This window comes from Alexandromys fortis, unplaced genomic scaffold, assembly GCF_014885135.2.
Source record: "Alexandromys fortis isolate MF-2015 unplaced genomic scaffold, M_Fortis_MF-2015_v1.1 scaffold_13, whole genome shotgun sequence".
Lineage (NCBI taxonomy): Eukaryota > Metazoa > Chordata > Mammalia > Rodentia > Cricetidae > Alexandromys > Alexandromys fortis.
This window is the reverse complement of record NW_026067908.1, coordinates 348,061-374,897: the sequence shown is the minus strand read 5'-3', so window position 1 is coordinate 374,897 and position 26,837 is coordinate 348,061. Positions and strand designations below refer to the sequence as shown.

The 26,837-nt window shown below is 47.9% G+C and overlaps 1 pseudogene; it reads left to right on the top strand.

Annotated features, from left to right (window-relative positions):
* Positions 1 to 24,542: 24,542 nt before the first annotated feature.
* On the top strand, positions 24,543 to 25,105 carry LOC126498079 (serine/threonine-protein phosphatase 2A 56 kDa regulatory subunit gamma isoform-like; annotated as a pseudogene).
* Positions 25,106 to 26,837: the final 1,732 nt, after the last annotated feature.

The window sequence follows — 26,837 nt, the reverse complement described above, 5'->3', positions numbered from 1 at the left end:
TGGGCACAGCTGGCTCCTCTCAGCCCCAAAAATGTGCATGGAGTTCTATGGCCCAGTGGTTCTGTGCCAGTCTGTTAACCGACCCACACCAGTCCTGGTCTTTAGGAAATCCAAATCAGAGCAAGGCCAACAGTAGTGCAAAACACATTTGTGTGAGAAGTTGATAAAGTGGCCCCTCTGGATGGGAGCCACCAGTTGAGCCCTTTATTAGGAACAGCGGTGATATACCTTTGTGTAAATTAGAAGCAAAGCACTTTTGCCTCTAGACAGATGCTGGCTCCAATTTGGGCATATTCTTTTGCAGTGTATGACCCAAAAAGGCCATCTTTGCTCTGTCCTGGTGGAGTGAGAGCAGGGCTCAGTGACAACAGGCGAGACAATGTTATGAAATATTTGTCCCATACAGGGACAAGCCATTAGGTGCAGCATGGCTGGTTGATGAGATGGAAGACCAAACAAGTAGATGGGAGAGTGAAGGGTGGGTGGGTGGGCGGATGGATGGATGGATGGGTTGATGGATGGATGGGTGGGTGGATGGGTGGGTGGGTGGGTGGATGGGTGGGTGGGTGGGTGGATGGATGGATAGATGAATGGATGGGTGGATAGCATGTTAAGAGGTGTGGGGTTTGGGAAGGCCTTACTAGGAAAAAGTTTGCCTTTTCTCCCCAAGCAGAGAGAACTGCATCTTACATTGTCCTGAGTAGTTTGTTTGTTTGTTGTGTTTGCCAACTTGAAACACATTAGAGTCAACTGGGAAGATGAATCTTACTTTAAAAAATCGGCCTGCTTAGCCTAGAGGCAAACCTATAGGACATTTTCTCAATTAATGATTGATGTGGAAGGATCTAGTCCACTGGGTAATACTACCCTGGGACCAGCGGTCCTGGATGATATAAAAAGGCAGGCTGAACAAGCCATGAGGAATAAGGCACTCATCCATGGCCCCCTCTCCAGTGCCTGCCTCCAGGTTCCTGCCATGAGTTCCTGTCTTGGCTTCCCTCAGTGAACTATGATATGTAAGCCAAATAAAACCTTTCCTCCCCAAGTGACTTTCTGGTCACTGTTTTACCACAGCAATAGAAACCCTAACTAAGATGTACATAATCACTTGCCCATCGTGAACTGGAAGGAATCTGGGTCCACACTCGGTAGACATGAGTCTTTAGGGTCATTTTGTTGGGAAAGGAGACAAGGTAAGGCTGGGGGTGGGGTGGGGTGGAGGGCTGTCTATCCTACCTTGATCACTAGATTGTGTCCTACCCACACGAAGATAGGACCAGGCACTGGCTGAAGAGCTCTGCCTTCTTATATTTGGAAATAGCACTCAGCTAGATTTGTCATTCCTTGTTCTGCTAAAGTTTTTGAGTCCTCTGCAGCCCTATTGGATTGATCTGCAACTGACCCTTGAGATTTTAAGGCTCAGAGAACTGATTTTTCTGAGGTCACGTGTCTGTCAGAACCCATTTAACCCACCTAATGACACATTAGGTGACACACTAAGTTGAGGAGATGGCCTAAAGAGGCTTCTTCAGCCCTCACACCCAAGAAGTCCAGGCTCAATGTGTGTTCACTCGGGTATGGGATCAAGTGCAAGATCCAGGCCACTCTGGCTCTGAGGCCTGATCTGCTCCTCCTCCCTGCTGCTTCCAAAAAATAACCTGGAACCAATTCATGGGTCAAGAAATTTGTGCTGAGGGCTGGAGAGATGGCTCAGTGGTTAAGAGCATTTGCCTGCTCTTCCAAAGGTCCTGAGTTCAATTCCCGGCAACCACATGGTGGCTCACAACCATCTGTAAAGAGGTCTGGTGCCCTCTTCCGGCCTGCAGGCATACACACAGACAGAATATTGTATACATAATAAATAAATAAAATAAATATTAAAAAAAAGAAATTCGTGCTGAGCTCTAGCTTTGACCTCCTCCCACCCTACTCTCTCTCCTCATGCTTCATTCGCCACACCCTATTTGCAAAATAATGCAACATGCTAACACACACTCTCTCACACACACACATACACATGCACACGCAGATGCATTTGCACGTGTTCCTCTCTGCATGAATTTACTGTTTTTATCTATAATCTAGATATAAAAGATGCTATCATCTAGATTCTAGATAATGCCTGTTGCATTTCCAGGACAATTCATGTGTCTCCTCCTGCAGGAGGCCCTTCAGACTCCATGTCTGAGGACCTCCCTTGTGCCCCCATGCTTGCTGACTCATCTCAGCATGGCACTTGGGTGTTTGTATTTTTGTGATGTACTTATGTAATCTTTCTCCATCCCATCATGGACTGAAGAAGAGCAGAGGAAGAATTTGTCTTCAGCTCCCAGTACAGAGCCTGACCCAGAGCAGAATCAGAGAATGTTGGAATGATGTAAGATGAGTGGATCGATGGATGGATGGATGGATGGATGGATGGATGGATGGAATCAATGGGTGGATAGGTGAGTAGATGGATGACTAGAGAGGTAGTTGGGTGGGTAGGTAGATGAATGGATGGGCAGGCAAATGAGTGGGTAGATACGTGCAGCTAAGGCAAGATTATTTGGGTGATGGTGGGCAAAAAGATAGTGGATAGTTGGATGATTGGGTGCATGAGTGAGTAGATGTGTGAGTGGGTGGATGGACAAATGGATGGACAGATAAATAGATTCTCTTTGATGGGAAACAAATTTTGGGCTTGGCTCATCTACTTCCAAGAGAGTCTTCTGAGATGAAAAAAACAGAAGTCGGGTCTTACAAGCTGAAGCTGTGGGTAGTGATTCTGGCAGTAGTAATCCATGGGTGCACAGACCTGAGTATTCATGCACACGAGTGAACAGAGAGGAAAGAGAAAAGCCAGGTGTTATGGGACACCATCACGCAGGTAGGAATCCCAGGTGACAGACAGAGACTCAATAAGAGACTTGGTCTGTGTTAAGAGGCAGACAGAAGCTGAAGGGTTGGTGAGATGTGAGGAAAAGAACAAAGAAGTCTGTGAGGGCTCATCCCATCTAAGCCTCCACCCCAAAGTTGTGTTCTCTGGGAGAAGCTGGGACCTTGTGCCATGGAGTCCACACATACACACACCTAGCCCAGGACTCAAGAGTGCTGGAGAAGGAAATGAGGAAGGAGCTGGAGGACTCCAGGACCTTGGCTATTGCTTGGTACTGTTGCTGGACCACTGTCCTCCAAACGTGGTATGGCCATTGATATGTCAAAATCAGAGAATCCGTGATCATTTTCATCCACAAGACCTTCACAAGAACAGACCTGTTGATGGTCCTTCATAGAAGGACTGTACAGGGAGGGTTATCGGGCCCTTCACCTGAGATTCCAGACACTTCTTTTGCCCACCATCCCCCAAATAATCTTGCCTTAGCTGCACATAGTCTCAAGAGGTGCTAGAATATTATGGAGGGCAGAAGGTTAATGAAGGAGGGGACTCCATCTGTAAAGCTATCAAGTGACTGCCACTCATTCAGGAATGGGGCTTGTCAGTGATACGGGTGTTTTAGTAAGTCCAACAAATGCATTGTTCACCAAGCCAGACTCGAATCCAATTGTCACTTTTGTTTCTCATTAATAACCTAGATGGGGTGAGTTTACACCTGTGAGCAGCTCCCTAGGAAAAGTTACAACCTTTGGCACCCAAACAGAACCAAAGGTGAGTCTGAGAGCCACAGTTGCCTTGCCCCTGCTGTGGAGGATGAGACATATAGCTAAAACTAAGGCATTTGAGCCACCTGCAGCCCCTGGCACGGGATGGAGTGGTATGCATTCTTGCTATAGCACGGTTGCACCCTGCAGCCCCTGGCATGGGATGCAGTGGTGTGCCTTCTTGCTGTAGCACGGTTGTACCCTGCAGCCCCTGGCATGGGATGCAGTGGTGTGCCTTCTTGCTGTAGCACGGTTGCACCCTGCAGCCCCTGGCATGGGATGGAGTGGTGTGCATTCTTGCTATAACACAGTTGCACCCTGCAGCCCCTGGCACAGGATGCCTTCTTGCTGTAGCACAGTTTGCAGTGTGTCTGCTGTGGGTGGCAAGATATGCAGAAGTGGGGCCGTTGGCCTCAGGGGAAGTCCACAAAGAACATCCCAGCAGGGCTGTCTTCCTCTGTGTCTTATGGAAAGGGGATCCTTCTTGATGAACATAGTCCACCAAAAGAGTATGGGGATGCCTTTAAAACCCAAGACTATGTAACATATTTGGCACAGGACTGTAAAAAAGCTGTGGCAGAATTTTCCTTGTCTCTGCTCTGGGCCATAAGGCAGGCAACTGAGGCTCAGCTGTCTGCCCAGAAATACCGAGTCAGCATAAGGGAAGAATTTTAGCAAGAAAAAGACATTCAGGTGAAGTCCCCAGTATTAGCAGCTGATTTGGTAGGCAAATTGGATAAAGGAGAGGATGCTGTGAAAATACAGGCTTGCATTTCTCATGTCTGGGGGAGGGGACAAAACAGTGAAAATTACATCTGTACTGAATAGCCCTTCCAAGGGACCCCAAAACCCGGAACCTGTGGAAAGAAACAGCAAAGAGGGAGCAAATAAGGTAAAAATGGTAGAGAGGGAACTGGGCGTGAATGAAATGCTGTTTAGTTCCCAGTCGGCTAGGTGAGATAGGATGCACCTCTGGGCTAAGAAGGAAGTTAGTTCAGCAGAGACCTCAGGACTGGTGGGGCTTCCGTGGCTTTGCTGAGCCTGGTGGTGATGCAGGAGAGGCTCTGGGGGATCTGAGTGGCATGTAAATCAGCTTTGAAAAGTGCCAGGGCAATTAACAAGAGGGAGTGAGAAACAGAGAAAGGCAAACAGGGATGGGGGGACTGTCCATGTCACTCAGAAACAACATCATAAGATTCCTGCCAAGCTGACATTCTTAGACAACCAAATGCTGCACTTGAGACTTTCTAGAGATCTTTATAAGTCTGAAAGTTCATCCGAGGGGTAGAGAAGGTGCAGGGGCACCCCACTGTGACACTGCTTTGGAGGAAGGTGCTTTCACAGGGTAGGAACCGCCTCAACTGCTTCCCTAATGGAGTGGCCACAGCTGTCTGCTAAGAGCCATGTAGATAACTAGAGGCCTCCCAAGGAGCTGCACGCTCATTGCTCTCCTACGAAACGTGCAGATCTGGATTCGTGTGGATCCAGTTTCTTCTGACAGCTTCCAGAAACAATAGGCATCAGAGGCTAGGTCTGGAGATACAGTGGTTCAAGTAAAAAAAATGATTAAACTTGTCCCAAGGGGGGGCAATTATCTCCCCAGTGCATGCTGCGTATAGATATTGGAGGGTGTTTCCCCAGCCTGGGGCCCTGTCCACAGTTCGACGTGGCCTGTTGATATTCAGCGGCTTTAGTGCCAGTCTTGAAACCCGCTGGAGCACATGGGAGATACAACTGGAGAGAACATGGCCCTGTTCCCACTTGGCACTCCGATGGGTGAGCAACCTGAGCCAGCCCTGCCTAGTGCACAGATATGGGAAGGTGTGCAGTGGCCCCACAGCAATGCCCCAGGGTAAAGAAGCAGAAAGACTTGAGAATGGCTATGGTTTACAGAGAGCTATCTACTGAGTGCCTCTCATCTATGCCCCTGCGCCCAACATTGCCCTTTGGGAGAAACAGTAATTGACAAGAGTGATGGGATTTTTTTTTTTCATGCTACATTGGACCTTGCCAACTTTGTTAAAATTCCTTTAGCTGTTGTATCCCAAGACCAGTTGGCTTGCCTGGAGAAGAGGGCAGGGGAACCTTCTGTAAAAAAAGCCTTCACAATATGATGTTAACCCCATAATTGCCGTCTCGCTCTGACTGTCTCACAGGGTTAGAAGAGCAGCTGAAGGACACGAAAGCACATTGGAAGAAATAAGGATGAGAAACCAGCCCGCACGGTGCAGAGGCCGGATGCAGCTATAAAATTCTTGGGAATCTTAGGGTCGAGAATGACACAGACAGCTACTAATAAGGTGACCGAGACCATCCTACAAAAGCCTGCTTGTGAGTGTAAAAGCATCGGTTAAGAAGTTAAACACAGAAGGCTTAAGTGGGAGAAGGCACACCCAGAGTTAAGATTGTTTTAATGAAAATCCCAGTGCCAGGGATAGGCTATCTGCCTGCAAGTCATTGGTCTGGGAGGCCCCGTCTGAATACCCCAAAACATGCCACAGATAGGCACTTATGCTTGGTACTGTACAACAAAAGCATGTGGCTGAAGCTTAGACCCATGTGGGGGAGCAAATTTGACCTCTAAACACATAGCTTTACATCCAAAGATTGTGCCGTCAGCCGTGGTCAGGGAACTTGTTTTTGCAGTGGGCATTGATTACTGCACAGGTGCAGAACCGGTTGTCTTAGTTGGGATTTTGATGTCTGTGGTAAACCACCTTGGCCAAAAGCAATTTGGGGAGGAAAGGGTTTATTTGGCTACAGGTTACAGTCATCACCAGGGGAACCCACGGCAGGAACCTAGAGGCCACTGAAGCAGAGACCTGGAGGAATGCAACTTACTGGCTTGCGAAGTTTGTTTTCTTATATACCGCAGGACCACCTGCCCAAAGATAGAACCACCCACAGTAGACTGGGCCCTTCCACATCAAGGGTCAATCAAGAAAACCTCCCATGGGCTTGTTCACAGTCCATCTGATGGGGGTATTTTCTCAATTGAGGGTCTTTCTTAGCAAATGGCTCTAGATTATGTCACGTGGACAAAAACTAACCAGCACACCAGCCAAAGCGACTGCTACTGTGGAAAACAGCCAGTTCTCATGGAAGAAGGTCGTCAGACATCTGATATCCTCAAAGCTTAGGGAGCATCGGAGAAGGAAAGGTGGGAAGAAAGTAAAAACAGGAAGGGGTGGAGCATTGTGTGGCCCTGTCCTCCAGCACAACATTTCCCTTCTCATCTTAAAATCAGAACAGCTGAGCTGGAGAGATGGTTTATCAGTTAAGAACACTTATTGCTCTTCCAAAGGACCCAAGTTCGATTCCCAGCACCCATATTGGATGGCTCACAACTACCTAAACTCCCACAAACCCCAGCTGCAGATAGTCCTGCCTCAGCTGCTTGTTGTCTCGGGAATCGTTAGAACACAGGAGAGTGGAAGGTTAACTGCAGGGGAACTCCATCTCTCCAGCTGTCAGGAGGTTGTCACCAGTAAAGGCATGGGATGCAGCTGTTAGGGGAGTCATGCATGCTCCTGCAAATAAGCCCAAGAAACAAGCTGGGCTTGGAGGGAATCATTACTTTGCTGCCCTGAGGTGCATGTATGCTTGTTCAGATCTATCCAGGAAACGGTACCACTGAGGAAAGCTAACAGCGAGACCAGAGAGCCTGAGTTCAGGTCACACCATCCTCCCCACCTACTGTCCAGTGCTGCCCCCCAGACCCCAGACATGGTGTCTCCACAGCCCCTTTTCACCCAAGAGTCAAGCATGGAAGGGGATTCTGGGAATCAAGTCCCAGCCCAGCCACGATGCTCCCATAGAACACGACTAAGTCTACTGGGCACTAGGACGAAGACTAGTCAGTGAAGATACATTGGAGAAAAGCCAAGGTCTCTGCTCTCACTGGGTTTTGACTGCAACAAAGACAAATGTTTAAATGCTGCAGTTCAATCACTGCTCTAGTAGGGTGCTTTTAGTTATTTATGGTCTACAATTGAGAAACAGTGAATTGGACTTAGGTTTGCACTCAAAGTCACAGTGGCCGAAACAGGCAAGAGTTGCCCAATTCAAAAATAGTGAGATCTTAAGTCGTGGTGATGCATGTTTTTAATCCCAGCACTTGGGAGGCAAAGGCAGGTGGATCTCTGTGAGTTCGAGGCCAGCCTGGTCTACAAGAGCTAGTTCCAGGACAGGCCCCAAAGCTACAGAGAAACCCTTTCTCGAAAAACCAAAAAAGTAAAATAAAATAGTGAGATCGTGTAGGATCAGAGACCCAAGTTCCTTCTGTCTGCTGGGCTGCCGTCACCTTAAGACCTGGGATGTCTGACCGTTAGTGTCATATCTACCAGGTGACAATCTCAACCCTCAGACAGGGAGGATGTGCATGTCACTTTTCAATGGAGAGAAAGAATTCTGTGAGGCAGCTAATGGTTCTTATACACTAACTATACAAGCAATATACAACAGTGATCACTATCTCAGCTGCAGGAATCACACAACCCTGAATTCCATTCCGAGCTTCTATTTCCTAGCTTTGTGGTCCTGAGCAAAGCAAGTACCTCCTCCTAGCATCCATGAGCACATGAGCGCATGCTCCCCACGTGTCAGACACTGCTCTAAGTACTTTGCATGTACTGCTATTTTTCCTTTCCCTTTCTTCTAGTACTATTTTTATTATTTTTTAAATTACAATATAATTATATTTTCTCCTTCCCTTTCCTCAATCCAAGCCCTTCCATATATCCCTCCTCTCTTTCAAATTTGTGTCCCCATTTTTCATTAATTGTCATTACATACATATAAGCATATGTATGTGTGTATGTATATGTATATATACATATATTTCTAAACACATAGGTATAACCTGCTCCGTCTGTATGATGTTGCAGATATGGTATATGGTTTCAGGGCAATCATTCGGTATTAGATAACCAATTGGTGTGCTCTTCCCCCGGAGAAGACTATTCCTCTCATTCTCAGCATTCCTTCGTTGCCTGTAGTTCTTTGTGTAGGGTTGAGGTCTCTTGGGCTCCCACTGCCAGTTCATGTTAGCATGTCTGTTGTTGTCCTTGTCCAGCTCATGTTTATGCATCCATGTTGGTGAGACTGTATGGGTGCCGCTTCTGACATTCTAAAGATAATACAATCTCACATCAATCTCCCTGATCCTCTGGCTCTTAGAATCTATCTGTTGCCTCTTCTGCAATGATCCCTGAGCCTCTGGTGTGGCAGTTGTATTGTAGATGTATCCACTGGGACTGGGAGCCACAACCCCACATTTTAATTGGTTGAGGTCTTCTCTAATTATCTCCGTTGCCAAGAGAAGTTTCCTTGATGAGGGACGAGGGCTACACTTGTCTCTGGGCATAAGGACAAATATTTAGAATGCAGCTGGGATTGTGCTGGTTAAGTAAAGTGGTGGTTGTAGGTTCTCCTCAAAGATTCATGACTTCCTGGATAGCTGGTGTAGGGATAAGCCCTCCCCTTGGGGGCGGGCTGCCCTCGGGCGTATGTTTACTGATAAATAGGACTCACAGATGCTGTGCGCTCTCTCCTGTCTCCGCTGGCTACTCCGCTGGAACCTTGGTTTCGTGAGTCTGGTTTTGTTATTAAACTTGTTCAAATACCTATTATCTTTGGTGATTATTAATCCAACCGCTGCAAGCTGGTTAGGTTCCCAGTACCAGACATGATTTTCCACTTATTGAGTAGATCTTAAGTCCAATTAGAGACATTTGGGTTACCACCATGATATGTGTACCTTGGCGGTAACTACTGCACCCTTAGGGTTATGGTGCCATGCTGGTTGTTATTGTAGTTTATAGACACCATAGCTGGGTAGGACTTGGTGTTTGTGGCACCATGAAAGCTAGTCCTCAGAAAGAAAGGCCTTTAAGTTAGTTCCAACTTGGGAGCCTCTGGGCCCGATGTCAGAAGTGCATGGTACCTTCAGCAATAGAAACTTAACCTTCCACCTCTTGGGTGCAGCCAAGGGCAATAGCAAGAGCCATCGAGGTTTGGGAGTCTCTTGGACAGCCCTGATCTATTTTTTCCTTTACATTTACACGTGTGTGTGTGTGTTTTAGAGGACAAATTGCAGGAGTTAGTTCTCTCCTTCTACCATGTGGGTCCTGAGTATTGAGCATAGGTCCTCGGGCTTGGCAGCTAGTACCCTTACCTAGTGAGCTATTTCATAAGCCCTGAACTGCTAGCTTTACTCTCACAATGAATATGAGTCAAATATTGTTATCCTCATCTTGTAGACAAGGAAGCTGAGGCTGTGACCAGAGATTCTTTTCCCAGGGTTGTGTTTATTTGTTAACTTAAACATGATTAATGAGTGCCTGCTCTGTGCCATGTTCTGTGCTGAGCTCTAAAGACACAAAGCAAAGTAATGGATGACCTCAGCCCTGCCAGAGCTCCTGGATGGAGATATGTGGTGTCTGTGCTCCCCCACTCTGCCAGACTGACCCATCACACACTCGTAAGGGCTTGGGAGATCAGTTTGGAGAGAGGATAGCCAAGTGGTCCTTTGTTTTGCCTTAGAGTCCAGGCTGTGCCCACAACATCTGTTTGAGAGCTTTGTCCCCACCCAAGCTCCACCCACATTACTCATGGAGGGGTCTACCTGGCAGGAGGGAGACAAGGCAGTCCTCAGTTGAAGAGCCACTCTACAACAGAGTGTCCAGCAGATGCCACAACAGTGACAGTGACTGCAGTGTCTGCCAGGCTCCACCTCACGGTCACAGAGTGCTCACGAAGCCATTCTACCTCGGGCCATTTATAGACAAAGACATTGGAACTCAAGAGTCAAAGTCACTTCCCAAGGTGACGCAAAAAACATTGGAGATCTTGCAGAGAGGGACACCAGAAGGAAAGATGGTGGTCACCTAGCCTGGGGTTCAAGTGGCCTCGGTCCAGGACAAAGAGGTGGGTACAAAGCTATTAAAGATCTCTGTGTCTTCTGTAGGAGCAGAGGTGCCATGGTAAGAATCACTGATGGCCCACCAGGGACCCCATGGGATGTCACATGTTAGGGGACTTTGCAACAAGCAATCAAGCAATGCTTGGAACGCCTCACCAAGGGGGCTAAGAGAGAGGGATTGGTAGTTAAAGGCAGTACTGCTTTTGCAAAGACCTGAATTTAGTCCCCAGCACCCACATCAGGCAGCTCACAACCATCTGTAACTCCAGCCCCAGGGCATTCCACACTTTCTTCTGGCCTCTGTAGGCACCTGTACTCATGAAAATAGCAGCAGTACACAAAATTAAAAACAAAAAATAAATCTTTAAAATACTAAAATAAAAAAATGTGTTCACCAGGTATGGTGGCACACATTTTTGATCCCAGCACTCAAGAGACAAAGACAGGTGGATCTTTATGTGTTTGAGGCCAACTTGGTCTATAAAGCGAGTTCCAGGACAGCAAGGACTGTTACACAGAGAAACCTTGTCTCAGTAAATAAATAAATAAATAATAAGAGATTGCCATTCCCAGGTCTCAGGATCCCCTTCTACAGAATCCTCTCTCACCTTGGCCCTGTCACTGGCCTAATGAAGCAGGCCATACCACAGTGCACACACTAGTTGTGTTCCAGAGCAGCCTGCCCAGTCTAGAGACAGTGCTGTCCAGTGGGAACCAGGAAAAAGAGAGGAGGGACCAAGATGGATTGTGAGATCCAGGACTGGCACTAGTCAGAGAAGTTTAGCAGTGAGCATTTTTGAGGGGGGTGTGGGGGGCAAGACAAAGTACCACAGAGCTCTAAACACACTGATGGGCACGTGCAGTGCCTTCTGTATATAATGGCTCCCTTCCCTTCCCACCTGTTTGCCCAAGAGAAAAAGCCACAGGCAAACATCACTCAGAACAGATGGTGTCAGGGCTGGAGCTCAGCCCATGGTTGAATCAGAATGGTCAAGGCCAGTGAGGACAAGAGACACCCCCAGGTTCACAAAGTGTGGGCAAGGCCAGCAGAGCACTAAGGTCTGCAGACAGCTCCGTGGGATCCCCGTACCAACCAGGATGCTGTGAGGGGTACGGGAGCCTCGGCTCTTGGTGGGGAGACCAGCAAAATGGAATGCATGTGTCTCACTGCAGAACATTCAAGAAACACAAGTTAGTGACATCCGCTCAGCATCTTCACTGCCTGTTGTGCTGAGGAACATCCATCTGTGTTGTTTGTGAGTTTTGACTTTGGCCCCCTCCCCAAGACCCTTCCCCCTTTCCTGTTTGGCCTGTGAATTGGAAAGGGCTGTAAACAGGCAGGCAGACTCTTCACCCTGGGGGCGGGCCTGTCAACCAGCCAGGGGAAAGGTAGGACCCAGGGGACCCCTGCCCCCACCCACCCCACACAGCCCAGCTGAAGAACTTGTAAAGACAGGATTTGTTTGTTTTCTTGGATCTGGCTCAGGATCTGGCTGAGGCCAGGCCCTTTGGGGAAAAGCAACTTTTAAATAAATGCTTCAAGATTGTGCAAACATTTCAGTAGTATTGGAGGCCTGGTGTTCTGGGTCAGAGAGGGGAAAAAAATACCCCGTCAATCACTCTAGAGATGAAAACCCGATAGCAAAGCGGTTGGTGAGGACAAGAGCTTGGGTTGCAAATCGCAGTTGTGGCTGGCTGAGACCAAACTACACTTAAGCCCTCTCTCAAAAAATCATTTGCATGTTAATCAATAGAGCAGCCCGCTTGACAGGCAGAGAGCACCAGTGCTTGCTGGCCAAGAGCCTGTGTGATGCATGCAGAATGGACTGGACTTGCAGGCACAGAACTGGGTTTTAGCCCTGGCTCTGCCTCTGATTGTTCTATAGTCAGTTGCTCGACATCGTTTAGCCTCAGTTTTCTCATTGGTAAAATGGGATTACCATATCAACCTCAGACAGACATTGTAAGAATAAAACACAAAAATCCTGGTCCAAACAAGAGCGCCATTGAAGTGTGGTTAACTGCTGTTCCTAGGACATTTTCTCTAAGCAAGGAATTACATATGATATCAGTACACCTCAAAACCCATTCGACACGGTCAAGCGGCCTCTGCATCTTTTCCACGATAGGACCGTACTGGCCAAGATGGGGGGCTCAGCCCCTGGCCTCGGGTCGCAAGACCTTGAAGCTCAGAAGCTCAGAGCTGGATTGCAGATATGTGTGTGCACACAGATGCATTCCCAGGGTGTGGAGCTTGGACTGCCTGCTTCTGGGAAGAGGAGAGATCTAGGCTGGCATGGACGATGAGGAAGAGGGCTGAAGGCAGGCCCCAGGGAGAGCACTCCAATGGGAGAGCCTCCAAAGCGGGCCTGAAAGCGGTTACTAGGCAATGATGGATCCTTAGAGAAACAGAGACTGCAGTGAAAGAAGAGAGTTCTGCACTGAGTGGGCCCAGCTTTGTTCCCTGGGCTAGGGCAGAACCTCGCCTAGCTCTGCCTCCCCACTGTTCCCTACCTTACAGCTGGGTGACTATAACTTTGGCTCCAATCTGTCTGTACCTCTCTGCCTACCCTGTCTCAAGGATCCCCGCGGGGTTAGAGAGCTGTGAACAGGTTAGCATGTTCCACCGACACTGGTACCACGTGTTACAGGTACATGAACACACATGTACATGTGCACACAGGGTCCCTGGCTTGAAACAGAGCGTGGAAAGCAGCAGTGTGATCCCAGCCAACACAGCCAGTGTAACATGGTGAGTTCCCAAACTCAAAGTGTCTATTTCTCCTTTAAGAAGAAACCACAGCTCCTCAGGCCAGTGCATGACTGTGTGGATCCTAGTGGTCAGTCACCAGCTTTCTCATTGTACACATGGGGAAACTGAGGCTCAGCGGAGAAAGACAGTACATCCAGCTTTGAAGCAATGGGGTCTATGGTAAGAAGTCTTCCAGAGAGCACAGTCATGGCACTGACCAGAGAACCAGCAGGACTCTGTGTGGGAGTGGCCATGTGGGAAGGTCATTCAGCATCAAGAGAACAGCATGAGCCATTCCCCAGTGAAATCTCTGACTGGTCTGGGGGAAAACTGAATTCCCTAGCCTGTCAGAGCCAGTGAAGGAGCCCTGACGAAAGCGGCTGAGCAAGTGCTGACATGCAAGGCAGGGAGACAACATGAGGTTGTTTAGGGGAGCTGGGTGCTGGAGAGCCCCAGAAAAGCATGGGTAAAAGAGCAACGGCATTGGGTCAGCACTTTAGAGGGGTTCCTTTAGTGTGGGATGCACACAGGACCAGAGGTGTGTTACACAGAGTCTATTTAAGAGGAACTCATAGGGGGAGTGGGAGGAGGAGAGGAAGAGGGAACTGGGATCGGTGCGTGAAATGAGAAAAGATCGTTTAATTAATTAATTAATTAAATAAGAGGAACTCAGAAAACAAAAGCCCCTCCAAAGAGCATTGGCTTTCTTAGGAGAAGAGTGATGGAGACAGTGCTGGCACCAAGAAAACACTTGAGGATTTTCAAATTGGTAGCACCAACTGCCACCTTCAAGGGACTTCAACCATGGCACTTAGAACAAGGGTTCCTACCACTGCTTCTGCATGCAAACCCACCCACCCCCCACCCCCCGAGAATTAAGCGTCCAGAAAGAGATCACAGCAGAGAGCAGAAGAAATCTCAGCTCCGAAAGATGCCAGCTCCTCTCTCTCCATAAACGATGTCGATGCCCTTTTCCCCTTCCATGCACTCCCATCATCAGTGTAGCAGCGCTGTGAGTGGTGTTGCGTGGCACACCGACCAGCCTGAGCCAGGCAGGGCTTGAACCCAGGTCCCAGGGCTGGCCAGCAGCCGCTGTCTCGCCTCTGCTTCCTCCCTCTTCTGCCGCCCCTCTGCGGCTCCCAGCCCAGCGCTTTCCCCTCCTCGTCCTCCTACGGCGCCGCCCCCTCCTCCTCCTGGTCCTCAGAGCCCAAATACTCGACACCTGGAGCAATCGCAGCCGCCCAGCGGCCTGGGCCTCATTATGGCCGGCCCTTATCGCGGCGTGCATCGCATTATTTCATTTCAAAGAATCCACTGAGAAGCCCGTCCCCGGCCGACAACAGAAAGTAAAAACACAGCTGACTCCCATTAGGGCCCTCTCACAGGCTCCGCGTGAGGTAATGAAATATGGAAGCGGTGAGATATGTAATGCTTTATTAAGCGGTCTCGGCTACAACGGCGTGCATGCCAATTACGCCTGCAGGCTACCGCCCGCCCCCGGCCGCCGGACCACCCAGCGTGCGCCCGGCCCGCGCCCCGGCCTGGCGGAGGAGCGCAGGCGGGAAGAGGGAGCAGGGAGGAGCGCGGGGGAGACCAGAGGAGTGGTATGTGGAGGGGAGGGAGGCGCACACGTGGAGGAGGAAGGGGTGCAAGGAAGAGAGGAAGGGTAGGAGGGAGGAGTGGAACTCGGGGAGGAGTGGAGCCGAGAGAAGGGAGGAGCACGACGAGGAGGGTGAGCCAGGGAGTGGGCGGAGGACTAGGAGGAAGAGATGAAGAGAAGAGGAATAGAAGAGAAGGAAGGGAAGAAAAGAGAAGGACCACACAGGTCTTTGGTCAGGGCAAGCCCCAAAGGCCCTTTGCATGGTGAGAGCCAGAGGACTTCCTGGAAGATCATAAAGGCAACAACCAAAAATAAGGCTCTTAGAGGGAGAGACACTTCCTGAGGTCATAGAGAGAAAGCCTTGGGAACTGAGGTCCCTCGTGCCTGGCCAAGCACCAGATAAACAAACCACTCCCGACCTGGAAGAGCTCCCTCTCTGGCAAGGGTAACAAACACCTAAATCAGTGAGGAGTTAGATGGGGCACCCCTCTGTCAGGCCACCCAGGCCAGGGAGGCTTCGGCATCACTGGAGTTTGTATAGTCCCGTAGGAGAGCTCGGAGGGCTCTCTAAGTGCACCCTGAACTCTGGAGCACGACATACCCAGGACTCATGGAGAATCTGCTAGTGCTTAGCCAGCAAGTGTCAGCCAGAGCTGAGGGACAGGAGAACCACAGACCTTGTGTTAAGCTAAACTACTTCAAGCATGGAGCCAAGGTGCTCATTCATCTCTCCGGAGTTATTTTTCTTTTGATCTTGCTCCCCAACAGGATTTCTCCCGACCCTTCATACTGTCCCAAAATAGAAAGGACTAGATGTCCATTTTCATCATACCGGTATCCTCACTCCCATTCTACAGATGAGGATCTGGGAAGCCATGTGCAGGGACTCTTAGCTATTGTGAAATTAGTATGTGCTGGGTACTCTAAGGCCTTTCTATACATTGGCATCGCGCCTGGTCCTCAAAATGACCATTTGAGTCTCGAAACTCTCCTGCATTTTGCTCTTTATGTCTTTGGACTTGCTCTTCCCTCAGCCCTGTGTGCCTTCTCTCTCTTTACCTGAGATGTTATTTAGGCTTCCAACTAACATGTGGGTTCAGTTAGAAGAGCCCACAACACAGTGATTCCAAGAGAAAAGAAGTTTGGCCCTTGTCGGGAAATGGTTTAGCTGTGGCATGTGGTCCACAAAAATATAGGACAGCTGCCCCTAGCTGGGGTCCCAGCTTCCTGTCCATCGTCAGAGCCAAACTCCTTCCCCTGCACTACAGCCACCCTCAGCCTGAAGCCATGGTAGCAAGCAGTTTTACCTCCCTTCAATGTGGTGTGGAATCTTGGGCTCACCTTCACCGAGCTGCAAGGAGTGATGGTGACTGTAATGTCAGGCCAGGTGGCAGTGTGTCCTGTGGGACCTGGGAGGAGCGTGTCCACTAAGTGTCACTAGCACTGAGCTAGGGAAAGCACTTTGCACTGCTACCTTGCGCTGCCCTATGCGGAGCCTTCCTGCATAACTTCCCTAGAGGAAGCGCTTGCCCCCCAAGTCTGCGCTTCTACAGCCCTCTGTGAGCTGCTCCTCCAGGCTTTCAGATAACCCTGTCTCTCCAGCCAGCCCTTGAGTGGCTATTTCCTCTTCTGCAAATAATCACGATAATGAGTCCTCGCTGGGTCCCAGGCACAGGGCTAAGTGAGTTTTATGTGTGAACTCGGTTGCTCTTCCTACACTATTCGGGCTTCCTCCTCTGTAAAATGGGCACACTGATGATACAGGCCTCGCGGGGTTGCTGTGAGGGGGCAAAGAGCTGCTCTTGAGATGGGTACCGAGTATGTAAAAAGGAGCGACTGCTACCGTTGTGTGAGCGTGGGCTGGTAAATGGATCAACGGATGGGGCTGGACCAGTTATAAATGACATCCCATGCCTTGCACTGCTCGCAGCTGAGCAGAAAGATTGACTGCATTCCAGAGCATGGATTCCACCCACAGGTGCAAGGCCAGAGGGCGCTTGATAAGGCTAGAAGTGTTCCCGAACAGTGCAAGATGGCTCTAAAGCTATCCACCTTGCCTTAGGTAAGAAAGCCTACTTAACCTATCCAGTCAGAACCATGGCTCAAACTAGGCTGCGCGCTGTAATATAACTATGTTGCTGAGTGTATATTCTTAATTAATGGAATTAGAAGGGGGAATAATTGATCTCTAATACCTGTTTCACAGAAAGACCAACTTCAAACGTGTAGGCTATGTAACTACCTAGTGGCACCTAGTGGTACTACCTAATGGTTGTTGCAGGAATAGACTCAACAGGCAAAGAATCTCATGAATCGTTTTAGAATTATTTTAATACACTAGACATAGCGAAATCTTTACCAAGCATTTGGTTTTACCTCTTTATTGGTAAGTTACCCTCATGCTGTTTCCATTTTTTTAACATTTCTTTTTTATTTATGTGTGTGTGTGTGTGTGTGTGTGTGTGTGTGTGTGTGTGCGTGCGCGCCCACAGAGGCCAGACAAGGGCATCTGTTCTCTGGAGCTGAAGTTAGAGGCAGTTGTAAGCCACCTCATACAGATGCTGGGACCCAAACTCTGGTCCTCTGGAGGAGCAGCAAGCATTCTTTCTTAACTGCTGAACCATCTCTACAGCCCCTATTTCCATTTTTCTTAGTCACAGCATTCTGTAGGTCTGTTCTTCACTTCAAGGTTATGAAATCAGAATGTATATCACAGTCACAAGTCGGCCTCCAAGATGAGAACAAGCACCCAGGCAGGACTGTGTGTGCAGTGTGACTTCAATTGTGGGACCTACAATAGAAACCATAGCGTTGACTCTTAAATTTGAATCCTAATTACTGCTTTCTATAGCCTTAGAAATGGTTAATTTGACATAAAAATAAGGTTTCTGTTTGTGCGGCAGACAGCCTATCACGCACCTATCAGTGCAGTTACTGCAGTAAAAATCACCCAGTCTCTTCAGATAGATCAAAGAATGCTCTGGAGTGAGGTTAACAAATTGATCCATCAAGTCCTATAAGTTAGGCGATAAACACACACCTGTCCAAGCTTCTGGCTAACTGCTTTTGAAAAGCTATGTAACTCCCAGAAATATGAGGACATGGAGGAAGAGACCTGTGTGTTTATCTAAATCAGAAATACTCACAAAACACTAATATTCTTCAGTAGTCTTGAGGTCATGCCATTGACTGGGGAGAGGGGACAAGTCCTGGGGGCTGAATCCAGGCCCTCCTACATGTTGGGCAAGTGTGTTACCACTAAACTACACTCCTTCCCCAGCCCTATCCTGTTGATTTTAATAGAATAAAGTTCACAGATAGGCATGGTATCTGATGCCATTAATCTCAACACTCGGGAGGTAAAGACAAAAGAATTAAGAATTCAAGGCTGAGCCCTAAAAGCATTCATACAAATAACATTATATGAACTGAACAGGTTATATTTAGGAACACACATACATACACACATATAAGCATATAAACATAAAAAATGAATTCTATACTAATCTTGGCTGTATGGTGAATTGATGGAGGAAGGTCATTGGTTAAAAAATAAAGAAACTGCTTGGCTGGCCCTCATAGGTTAAAACATAGGTGGGAGGAATAAACAGAACAGAACACACACACATATGTTTATATGTGTGTATACACAAAATCCATTAGTGATCAAAAGAGGCCATGAATTTGAAAGAGAGAAGGGAGGGATATATGGGAGAGTTTGGAGGAAGGACAGGGAAGGCAGACATGTTATAATTAAATTATAATCTCAAAAATAAAAAAAATGAATTCTATACTAATCTTGGCTGTATGGTGAATTGATGGAGGAAGGTCATTGGTTAAAAAATAAAGAAACTGCTTGGCTAGCCCTCATAGGTTAAAACATAGGTGGGAGGAATAAACAGAACAGAATGCTGGGAGGAAGAGGAAGTGAGCTCAGACTCGACAGCTCTGCTCTCTGGAGCAGAGGCCATGCTCCCCTCTCCCGAGTAGACACCATGAACCAAGCTGCCGGGTCAGACATGCTGAATCTTTCCTGGTAAGACCGGTGCTACACAGTTTATTAGAGATGGGTTGATCGGGATATCAGAATTAGCCAGTAAGGACTATAGTTAATGGGCCAAGAAGTGTTTAAAAGAATACAATTTGTCTGTTGTTATTTCGGGGCATAAGCTAGCAGGGCGGCCAGGGTGCTGGGGATGCAGCCCCACCGCTCCTATTACAACAGTGAATCCAGGACTAGCCTGAAATATATATGTGTGTGTATATATATTTATATATTCAGACAGGTTAGGAATGGGTAGAAAGAAGGAAGGGAGAGGGGGAGAGAGGGAGGGAGGGTTGGTAGAGGAGAAGAGAGAAGAGTTGAGTTCACATACAGCAAACACAACGCTACATTGCCATGATATTCTCAGCTGCTGATGAACTAAAGTGCTGCAGTGGGAAACCAGTGATGATCCGGTGTGCACTCAAGCTTTGATTGTGACCATCACATGGGAACAGTTGTATGGTATCAGTTAATTTTCTTAAGTAGGCACCTCTAATGTGACAAGTCTCTTCCCCCACTGCAAGGTGTAATTAAATCAATATGGCACCTGACAAGTAGCTTCGTAATATCAAGAAACTACCATTTTTGGCTGACATTGAGCCACTTATTAGAAAAGGAGTTCGTCATCCCATCAGCACCTGTGTTCTGACCCTGCTTTTAGCATCAAGTTCCCCTCTCGTGACTCAATCATCTCATATCGATAGTACTTGTCTTCTGACTCCATAATTTATAACTTTCTTTTTTTAGTGTGTGTGTGGGGGGGTGCAGTAGCCTTAGCATATGTGGAGGTCAGAGTTCAGCTTTCACGAGTTGGTTCTCTCCTTCCACCTTGGTTTTGAGACAGTCTATCTCGTTCCTGCTTTGCTCTGTACTCCAGGCTGGCTGACCTGAGAGATTCCCGGAGGTTCTCCTGTCTCCTCTTCTCCTTTTACCACAGGAGTGCTAGATGGCAGGTGCACACCACCACATCTGGTTTCTAGGTGAGTCCTGGGGATGGAATTCAGACGGCCGGGCTTGCATGGCAAGCACTTTTCCTGCTAAGCCATCTCACCAGATGCCATGTCTTCATTTTCTATGACTTTTACTGATTGCTTGAAATTTTTGTCTTCTCTCTGCTTTCTCTCCTCCTCTTTTCTTGCCTCCTTCCCCTGTTCTTTAGTGATGGAGAGAAAAGGGTTTGTTGTTGTTGTTTGCTTGTTTGTTTTTGTTTCTCCTAATAGAATCTTTCTTTTCTCAGATCAGGGCTAGATGGAGGAAATGGAACATAAAAGTCATCGTGGCTTTTGTCACCTCCTGGAATTTCATGCTGAACAACCCCCTGCCCCAGGTCAGGCCCTTGGACCCACAACCAGCAGTCTCCTAGCGGAGATTCCTCCGGAGACCAGCCTCCACGTTTGTATGTGTCTTAAAGGCTAAGCTGAGTAAAAAGTTCTGAGCCTCTGGTTGGGAAAGCAAGCCAGTTCAACACTTGGCATCTCTGGAGCTGGATTAGAGTCCTGCATCTGCCACTGGCTAACTTTACAACAGCAGGCTGTCACCTGGTGTCTGTCCATTCATGAAGAAGAACTTCTCAAAAAGGTTGCTATTAGTGTTGATCAAGACCCTGATTGCTACAGCCACAAAACAGTTGCTTAGTGTTGGTGACAGTCTAACAAAATGGAAGTTCTTCAAGAGTGAAGACACAATGAAAGAAAAATGCAGAATGTGATGGAAGCTTATACAGGAGTCTTGTGTTTTGCAATTGCAAAAGTGGCTACAGATTCCTCCCTTCCCATCAAGAGACAGCTCTGTGTCCTCACCTCAGAGGCTAGTTGTCTGTGGGTTTTACTTGGCCAATGGACCACCAGCAAATGTGATATAGGTAAAGGATAAAAAGCGAGGTTTACCTGCCCTTAGGAGCTAGTAGCTGCCACTGTGGGAAGAATCTCTGAGAGAACACATGGCCCAGACACCCTTGTCTCCCCAGCCATCACCTGGCTGTCACCGCCATCTGATCATGATGCCTAAGTACCATGTTATTGCTGCATAATAAATTACCTCCAAAACAGACTTTTTTTAAATTGTCTTCCTCACAGTTTCCCTGGCAGCAGTTTAGCTACGTGATTCAGGGCCAAGATAATATAAGGCAGCAGAGAAGTTGCCAAATTGGAGTCAGCATTGTTGCTTCCAGGTGCTGTTGTTCATTGTCAGGCCTAGATGCCCCACCAGAGGGGTTGGTGCCAAGGTCTTTGATGCCTCAACATGAGCCAACCCATAGGACTGCTCACTTCCTGGAAGCTAGCTTCCTCCCAAGTAAGTGATGGGGTGGGGGTACTCAACATGTAAGGGTAGTTTTTCATAACCCACCCTCAGAAGTGATAGACCATCACTGCTACTGTTTATTATGATCACAGAGATCAGACATGATACAGAGTAGGACCACATATGGGTGGATGTCCGAATGCTGTAAACAGAGATCACAAAGAATAATCTTTTTTTTTTTTTTTTTGCGGGTGAGCAAGAGACAGAGACATGGATAGACACGACATGCAGACTGAGGTTATGGAGGGGAAAGAGAGAAGGGGGGGAGAGAGAGAGAAAGGGGGGAGAAAGAGACAGAAGCGGGGGAAGGGGAGAAGTGAGGAGAGAGGCAGAAGATGCCTCTCCTAGAGGAAGGTGAAAAGGAGAGCCCACAAAGAATAATCTTGAAGCCTGGCTTGGTGGCCACGATGTATAAGCTTGACTGAGAATATCGGAAGCACCAACTGGCTGAGCCCAGTTCTAGTTGCTGAGCCAAAGATTATAAGTGGTAGCACTGCCACTGTTTTGGAGGCCTCAGTTAAGGCATTAGATAACTAATGCAAATATTGTATGTCCCAGCATCACCTTCTCATCTACCACTCACTAACCCGGTCACCAGCAATGTGGACCAGAGCCTGGGGCGGACGTCTCTGCAAGACTGCAGATGGCTTGAGTCTGGTTCATACAGCTCAAGAAAACTGAAGATGAGCCAGGTCCCTCTTTCTGCCAGCTGCTTCCTAGAGAGAGGTTCTACCTTTCTTCTACCCAGCTCTCCTTCTCTGGAACCACCTCTTCCTCAGAGACTGGACACAAAAGAGCCTCCTGGACAGGCAAGAAACAGTAATACCCATCACACCTGCCCTAAGTGCAGCCACGGCTCCACGCACGTATAAACCTACTCCAGAGTGTCAGAACCCGAAGGCTCTGCCACAGTAAGCCTCCCTGGCCCCTCGTTAAACAGATGAGGAGGCATGCCCGAAGTCACACCACACACCCACACACGCTGACTTCCCACCCTAGGCTTCTTCCTGCGCAGTAAAGACAGAACACATTACAAGTCTGGTGACATTTCTGCACAGAAAATGTATTTCTAAATATTGCCCATCTGGGACTCGGGGAATGGCCCAGGGCAACAAGAAAGAACCAGAAATAACAGGAAGGGGAGAAGTGAGCTCACTGCCTGGTTACATCCCACCAGTGGCCATTTGTGTGTGTGTGTGTGTGTGTGTGTGTGTGTGTGTGTGTGCGCGCGCGCGCGCGCCTCCTCCCTACACCTTGCAAACCAGGACTCCTACCTCTTCACATAATTGTACCACACCAAAGCATCTAGCCCTACCTAGACAGTAGCCCCCTTGTCTACAGATTAATTTTGCAGTTACATAAGGTCAGTCAGGGTCTCAAAAGTATCAAATAGAAAACTAATGCAAATAAACAATTTGTAAGGTGTGTTTCTGTGTAGTGTAATGAAACTTCACATGGCCCAGCTCTGTCTGGCTGTGAATTGGTTCTCAGTCCCTCCTTTCCACACCATATAAACTGTCCACTTATAACCCAGTTGCCATACTGGTTACCAGATTAACTGTTACAATATCACAGTGCTATGTTTAGAGAGCCTTACTTTACTTAATAATGGCCACAGAGAACAAGAGTAGTGATGTTGGCAATTAGAACATGCCAGACATGCGCTGTAGAGGGCCCCATCAAATAAAAAGCCGAATGTTCTTAATAAGGAGGAAAAACATCTTAAGCTGGGGTTGCTCAGATCAGCAGTAAAAATAAACTTTATATCTATGAAATTGTAAAGAAGGTAAAAGAAATATGTGAATTTAACTGTCCTATCTCAAGTAGCAAGAGGTATGACCTCAGTGCATACCTAAAATGGAAAAGGCAGTAAATTTGTGTATGCATGTACACACACTCAAACTCCTGGACACGAAGAGACAGAGTGAATGTGAGCTTCTGGACATCTGCTGGAGGTCCTGGATTGTACTGTGCCCCCGTGGATGGGAGGTGAGGCTACTGACTTCCCAAGAGGCCCTATCGGTATGAATATCTGAATCCAACTTTCCAGGATGGATCTTGGCATCTTCTGAGCTGCTGAGCCACACTCCCTCCATGACAAGTGGCCATCCAGCCCCTGCTCACAGGTTTCCAGCAACCAGACATTCACCATTCCCTTGGATAGAAGCAGTTTTGAGAGAGACCCACCTCAGCTCAAATCCTAGCTTTGTAACAGACTGCCATGTGGCCTTTGATAAGTCATTTGACCTCTTTCTACCTACAATTCCTCCTCTGAAAACCAGAAGGAATTCCTTCTGAACAGGGTTACCGTGATAATAGGTTTTACAAGTGTGTGCAATATTCATAGAAAATCATCAGTGTACAACAGTTAATAAACAGAGCTAGGTCAACGCTGGATGGGAACAGGGATCCGGTCCCTAGTTCTGCCTGCTTCCTGCCTGGACACCCTAGCCCACCAAGGCAGCCTACTGGGCTTCTACAATGCCCTAGAGGTCTCTCCCACTCCCAGCTCTATGCCACACACTTGTCCATTCTCCAACATTTCCTTGGGAAGCTGAAACCTGGAGCAAGCCAAAGTCAGCGGCTAGCAAGTGTGGAATCAGGAAAGAACCGACTATTCAAATGGAAAATGCAACACTGTGGGGCAAGGGAACTCTCCCGGCATGCAGCTCATCTTTCACAAAGCAAAACAGATTTGCAAGCAAGTTATTGAGTGTGAGAAGTTGTCAGAGTGCAGAGGACAGGGATTGGGAATTAATTACACCTCCCCATTGTCAGTCAATACACAACCCCCCCCCACCACGAGTCTATTTCTGGCACTGACCCTGTGACTTATTTTACCAGTGCTTAAAGAGCTCCAAAGCCTTCCACGGACTCGTTGGTGGGATCTCCATCTATTGCCACCCTAGCTCATCGCTCTCCACCCTTCTCTACTCTGTTCTGGACCTCCAAGGCTGGCATGTGAAGACCTCATCAATAGGATTTGGAGATTTAGGGAGTCATGGTGGGGCACTGATCGCACCACCTCCTTCCTACCCAGTCACTGGGAGTCAGAAAGTGGCCACATACTCCTACCAGGAAAGACTATCGTGAAGTCACCCCAGGGTTTGGTAACTTCTCCCTGATGTCTTATCAAGGCTCCTGTCCTACGAGCCACAAGGGCCAGTTCCCTTGCTGGTTTCCTGGACCGGGTCCACACCTTTGTCAACAACATATTTAAACTGTCTCCAGGCTGTGAAATGGCTCAGCAGTTAAGAGCACTGGCTGCTAGGTTGGAAATATGTTAACTGCAAACTGTGCTGTGCAGTTTTTGAAGGACAGCTCCCTCACTGAACCAGAGGTAATGGCACTTCTCAAACACTGGCCAAAGACTCACAGTCCAAAAGAAATAATGTTCTTAAATGAATTAGAAGAAATTCTAGATGTAATTGAACCATCAGAATTTGTGAAGATCATGGAGCCTCTTTGTCCACAGTTAGCCAAGTGTGTTTCCAGCCCTCACTTCCAGGTGGCAGAGCGGGCGCTGTATTACTGGAACAATGAGTACATCATGAGTTTAATTAGTGACAACGCAGCGAAGATCCTGCCCATCATGTTTCCATCCCTGTACCGCAACTTGAAGACCTACCGAAACAAGACAATACACGGCTTGATACACAATGCCCTGAAACTCTTCATGGAGATGAACCAAAAACTCTTCCATGACTGGACCCAACAGTTCAAAGCAGAGAAACCCAAAGAGAAGCTAAAAATGAAACAGCGAGAAGAAGCATGGGTTAAAATAGAAAATCTAGCCAAAGTGAACCCAGGTACTAAAAAAAGAGAGTAACACAGGAGTGTTGAGGCGTTGCTTGAATGTTTGATGAAATAGGATCTGGTCCCACCCCAGGAGGGGAGGCCATCGTCACTAACACTATATGTGCAAATGTCCACAATAAAACACTTTCCAACTATGTAAACTTAAAAAGAGAGAGAGAGCGTACTGGCTGTTTTCTCTCTTTCAGAGAATTGGGACTTGATTCCAGGCACCTATCCCACAGCTCACAACCATCTATAACTCCATCTATCTGATGGCCTCTCTCTTCTGGCCTCAGACACCAGGAATACACGTTGTACACAGACTTACATGCAGGCTGTCTTGGAATTTCTATTGCTGTGAAGAGATACCATGACCATGGCAACTCTTATAAAGGAAAACACTAAATTGGAGCTGATTTACAGTTCCAGAGGTTTCGTCCATTGTCAATGTGGTGGGAAACATGGCAGTGTGCAGGTAGACGTGGTGCTGGAAAAGGTCCCCAAGATGAAATTTGTAAAAGAAGAAATATGAGGTCTTCTCCCCACCCCATCCTTTCTTCCCTTCCCTTCCTTCTTCCCTCTTCATCCCCTCTCACCTTCTCCTTTACCCCTTTCCCGTCTCTCTTCCCAAGACGAGGACTTAGAAAAAAAGACAACCATCAGCAAACCAGAAAGAGAGCACTCCCCAGAGCCCAGCCATACAGGCAGTTGGCACTTTAGTCTTTGTGAGAAAACACCATTTCTGTGTGTGAGCCACCCAGTCAATGGCACTTGTCACAGCATCACACACAGACTGGGGCTCTGGGACAGTGCATTCATTTTGAGTCACACCCATACCTGGGACAGCTCTGCAAGCCTGGCTCCAGACCAGGGTCTCCGGGGCTCTGATTCACACACTGACCCCAGCTCACCACACAGCTGGTGAATGAGGAGAGACAGCCTTATTATGCCAGTGCCTGCATGACCTAGGGCAAGTCCATCCACTCTCTGGGCCTCGGTTTCCCCTTTTGTACAATGAGGAAGTCAGCCAGCAGTAATCAAACTTTTGTTTTCCAGCTGGCAGAGTCTTTCTTCAAATAAAACCTTACAAAGAAAGCCAGAGTTAAACAAAATAAAACCATGGCTGCTTGGGCTGGGAACAGGGTTGGAGGCTGAATCTACCCTCCTCCGCATCCCCAACCCTAGTTATGAGCCAGATCTACTTCTAAGGAACCCTAGAGTTCTAAGAGGCACACTTTGACGAACCCTGCCTTAGAAAGTCCTCCAAAGCTCCCCAGGTTCTGGCAGGGTGTGATGGGAACAGCATTGCGCACTGGAGTTCAATGTTAACTTTTGCTAAAGGGGTGACAGAATCCCCTGAAAGGAGAGTGCTTTGGGGCTCAGGCCTGAAGACCACCAAATGGAGACTCACTCCCTGTAATGCTTTGGGGCATTGGGGACTGTTGAGCCCTTCTGTCTGCCTCTGCCTGGTAAAGAATCTTGCTCTTCCCTAGCCTGGGCAGCCTGCTACTTCCAAACACAAGCTGTAGGCCAGGCTGGGGCCAAGAGCAATATTTTGTCAGTGAGTCTATTAAGAAAATAATGGAATAAAAGAAGCCACCATCATGAAGTGATGTGCAGGCTTCTCTTCAATCTGCCACAGCCTGACCGAGACTGAAACGGCCCTTCCAGGTTGGGCATGCAGCCAAAAGCTTTAAATAATCACTAAAAATGTGTGTATGATTTATCACTGGGGACAGGGTGGCATGGGACTTTGAGGCAGTGCTCACTCAGCATT